Below are 4759 nucleotides of genomic sequence, written 5' to 3'. Positions count from 1 at the left end.
CAGGTGTTATCCAGTAGCTTTTTGGTTTAAACTGACTGCCAATAATGACTAGCAGTTTCAATGATATGATACAGTGGGAAGGAAGAAAAATGCTAAAGTTTCTCCTAAGTGGCTTAATGAGTGTTAATGTGGGCTGGGGGAGGGCCAGCAAATGTTTAGCACATGCTAGGCTCTGGCTTTGAGCCTCAATATCACAAAAAAAATTTTTTTAATTAGAAGTACCATGTTTTAAAGGTAATACTGCATCAATTCTAAAGGCATATGCAGCAATGGGGAAGGGGGAAGAAAAACAGGAAAAACAAAAAGTTATATGGTTAGGGTCTTTTAAAGTCTAAACATTTAAATGATTAATTAAAAAACCTCACATAGTTCACAGCTATTGTCCTACACAGTAAGCAAATATCTGCATGTGGATTGAGAGCTTTTGCTTTGGAGTGGTTTTTGTTAACTCTGTTTACATTAAAAAGGACAGAAAGTGTGTTTGTTGTTTGACAAGGTCCCATTCTTGCCTATGGAGTGCAACTGTCCTTGTCCATGAGTCTCTTGAATTCGAGGTCTTTCCTTCTGATGAAAATACTAACTTTGCTGGTTTTGAGCAAGAGCGGTGATATTCCATCCAGTCTTTGTAGATGAGAGGTTTGGGATGTTATTACCCCTCAATTCTCCCTTTTAAGAGAGGATAGCATTAGAGCGCTGAATACCAATGAAGTTATCAGCGCTGAAAGACCGTTCTCATAGCAGCTCTACATAAGTCTTTGTATTTGTCCTCACACAATCTTGAAATGGCCTCTAGGTTTTGTGCTCTTTCTTTGCTGAGAGGAGCAAACAGAAAATTCAGGTTGTTGTCATCAGCTAAGGAGCGAAGGTCAAAGTAGTATTTGGCATAAACACTGGCAGGAACATTAATATTAAACTGTTCCCCTAAAAACTGGAACAAGGCAGGGATGCCCTCTTTCACCACTTCTATTCAACATCGTTCTTGAGACTCTGGCCAGAGCAATTAGACAAACCAAAGAAATTAAAGGGATACGAATTGGGAAAGAAGAACTCAAACTATCCCTGTTCGCTGATGACATGATTATATATTTAGAGGAACCTGGAAATTCCACCAGAAAACTCTTAGAACTCATAAGTGATTTCAGTAAAGTAGCAGGTTACAAGATCAATGCCCATAAATCCAACGCATTTTTATACATAAGTGATGAATCTTCAGAAAGAGAAATTAGGAAAACTACCCCATTCACAATAGCCTCGAAAAAAATAAAATACTTGGGAATCAATCTCACAAAAGAGGTGAAAGACCTCTACAATGAGAACTATACAACACTAAAGAAAGAAATTAAAGAACACCTTAGAAGATGGAAAGATCTTCCATGTTCTTGGATAGGAAGAATTAATATTGTCAAAATGGCCATACTACCTAAAGTGCTATACAAATTCAATGCAATTCCAATTAAAATCCCAATGACGTACCTTACAGAAATAGAGCAGGCAATTATGAAATTCATCTGGAAGAATAAGAAACCCAGAATAGCTAAAGCAATCCTTAGCAGGAAGAGTGAAACAGGGGGTATTGCAATACCAGATCTTCAACTCTACTACAAAGCAATAGTAACAAAAACGGCATGGTATTGGTACCAAAATAGAAAGGTAGATCAATGGTACAGAATAGAGGACACGGACACAAACCCAAATAAATACAATTTTCTCATACTAGACAAAGGGGCCAAAAATATGCAATGGAGAAAAGATAGCCTCTTCAACAAATGGTGCTGGGAGAATTGGAAATCCATATGCAACAGAATGAAACTAAACCCATATCTCTCACCATGCACGAAACTAAACTCAAAATGGATTAAGGACCTCGGAATCAGACCAGAGACCCTGCAGATTATAGAAGAAAAAGTAGGTCCAAATCTTCATCTTGTTGGTCTAGGACCAGACTTCCTTAACAGGACTCCCATAGCACAAGAAATAAAAGCTAGAATCAACCACTGGGATAGATTCAAACTAAAAAGCTTTCTCTCAGCAAAGGAAACTATCAGCAATGCGAAGAAAGAGCCTACAGAGTGGGAGAATATCTTTGCCAATCATACTTCAGATAGAGCACTAATCTCCAGAATCTTTAAGAACTCAAAAAACTCTACTCCAAGAATTCAAACAGTCCAGTCAACAAATGGGCTAAGGAAATGAATAGACACTTCACAGAAGAAGATCTACAAGCAATCAACAAACATGGAAAAATGTTCAACATCTCTAGTAATAAGAGAAATGCAAATCAAAACCACCCTAAGGTTCCATCTCACCCCAATTAGAATGGCGATTATCAAGAATACGAGCAACAACAGGTGTTGGCGAGGATGTGGGGAGAAAGGTACACTCATACACTGCTGGTGGGGCTGCAAATTAGTGCAGCCGCTATGGAAAGCAGTGTGGAGATTCCTTAGAAAACTTGGAATGGAACCACCATTTGACCCAGCTATCCCACTCCTTGGCCTATACCCAAAGGACTTAAAATCTGCATACTACAGAAATACAGCCACATCAATGTTCATAGCTGCTCAATTCACAATAGCCAGACTGTGGAACCAACCTAGATGCCCTTCAATTGATGAGAGGATAAAGAAACTGTGGTATATATATACTATGGAATATTACTCAGCCATAAAGAATGATAAAATTATGACATTTGCAGGCAAATGGATGAAATTGGAGAGTATCATGCTGAGTGAGATAAGCCAATCTCAAAAAGCCAAAGGACGAATGATATCGCTAATAAGTGGAGGTTGACACATAATGGGGGGGAGGGAAGGGTTAGAGTTAGGGTTAGGGAGGGGGGCAAGTATAGAGGAAGGAACTACTGTATAGAGGGTAAAGAGGGGTGGGAGGGGTGGGGGGAAGGGAAAAAAATAACAGAATGAATCAAACAACATTGCTCTATGTAAATTTATGATTACACAAATGGTATGCCTTTACGCCATGTACAAACAGAGAAACAACATGTATCCCATTTGTTTACAATAAAAAATAAATAAATAAATAAACTGGAGTAGCTCCAAGAAGTGCCTTTCCATCTCATTCATGTCCTCAACTGTAATGTCCTTGAGGATCTGGCAGTAGTCCACATTCCATACAGCCTGATCGTCCCAAACCTTGGAGGCAAGAAGAATGGCTCCCAAAACAATTCTTTTCCAGTTAGTGGGACAGATGTCGATCTCAGCATAAGTTAAAAGCCTTTCTAAGTAGACCAAAGTTACTATTGCACATTCAGCTGTTAGCTGTGCAGCACTAAAAAGAGTACGAACAAATCTGTAAATAAATTTGTGTTCAGGGTCATGCTTAAAGTACTCCTCTGGAACCTTTTCTCGTGTGAGTGGATGTGATCTCTCATCAAATATATCCAGGGATCTATTTGCATCTCTGTTCTTTATGTGGTAATATATTGCTAAGGTCACACATTTTATTGTGGTTCTAAGATCAGGCTGGCTGACTGTGCTGTCATCTAGAAATACTGTTGAGCATGAGCGATACTTGTTAGTAAGCTGCCCTGGAGATACATGGTTTAAATGGTTGCTCTTCCTCTTTTCACGCACATCTGTCTGTGATTTGCTCAGGAAAATTGTGCTTGCCCTTGGATGGTCAGAAGGGTTTGATTCCAAAGCTAGATCTTCGGGCATCTCGCGGTCACTGATGTGCTGCAGGTGGTGGCCCTCGCCGGCTCCGAAATCTAACTCGGCGGGCTCCACGGCAGCGGGCGCTACGGCCACCGCCACTGCGTCCCCAGCCGCCGCCTCATAGAGCTCAGACTCGTAGTCCGGCTCCGCCGGCCCTGTGCGACGGCCCAGCTTTGGGCTGGCATTGGGGGACACGCAACAGGTCAGCGTGTTCCCCATGGGGCGCCTCCGCTCCTCGCCGCCGCCGCCTGCGCCTTCACTCGCCCCCGACTCTGCCGCGCTCAGTGGCCGCCCCCTCCCCCAACAATGGCGCGGCCGGCGCCGGCAGCCCCGGGCTATGCCCGGGCTGCTCGGCACATGCAGACGCGGCCTCGCCCGCTGCTTGCCTCCCCGCCCCGCCGCCCGGCCCCGGGCAGGGCTCCGGCCTCGGCCGCACCCCCGCCGCCACGCCGCGGCTGCCTCCTCAGAGCCGACTAGTCTCTAAGTGAGCACTCTTTAATTTAAAAAAAAAAATGCCCTTTAGTTCATATGACTTAGGCAAATCTTTGACAAATAAGTTAATTTAAATTTACTGGTAAGACAAAAGTAAAAATGTCTTAAAAATTTTAACACATATTTTCCCCTAGGTTGTGAGACTGCTAGCCAATAAAAAGGAGTAACTTGTCTAAATGCAAAAGAAAACTTAAGGATTGTTCCAAAATGTAAACTTAAAGAGAAATAAAGCAGAACAGTCCTGTAATCCCAGTGCCTCCAGAGGCTGAAGCAGGAGGATTGCAAGTTCAAGGTCAGCCTGGCAAATTTAGTGAGACCCTGTTTCAAAACAAAAAAATAAAACGACTGGGGCTCAGTTCAGTGGGAGAGTGTCCCTGGGTTCAATTCCAAGTACCAAAAAACAAAACCAAAAAAACAGTTTCAGACAATGAGTCCTACCTTCTTATGGAACTTCACCCTCACTGGGGACTCATTCAGGCCTTACCCTATGGGTCTCTTCATTTCACTGATCCTGATTTGTATCCTTCATAATTAAACTATATGTATTAATTTATTTTCCATTGCTATAACGAAATACCTGATACTGGGAGCTT

The 4759-nt window shown here is 42.3% G+C and overlaps 1 pseudogene across 1 annotated transcript; it reads right to left on the bottom strand.

Annotated features, from left to right (window-relative positions):
• Positions 1-669: 669 nt before the first annotated feature.
• On the bottom strand, positions 670-4142 carry LOC306655790 (cyclin-Y-like protein 1; annotated as a pseudogene). Its single transcript has 2 exons — positions 3045-4142; positions 670-913 (listed from the first exon to the last, which is right to left on the bottom strand). The product of its transcript is annotated as a cyclin-Y-like protein 1 (transcript).
• Between the last annotated feature and the right edge of the window lie 617 nt (positions 4143-4759).

Source organism: Sciurus vulgaris (genome assembly GCF_902686455.1).
Source record: "Sciurus vulgaris genome assembly, chromosome: 3".
Lineage (NCBI taxonomy): Eukaryota > Metazoa > Chordata > Mammalia > Rodentia > Sciuridae > Sciurus > Sciurus vulgaris.
This window is presented reverse-complemented; position numbering and strand designations above follow the sequence as displayed.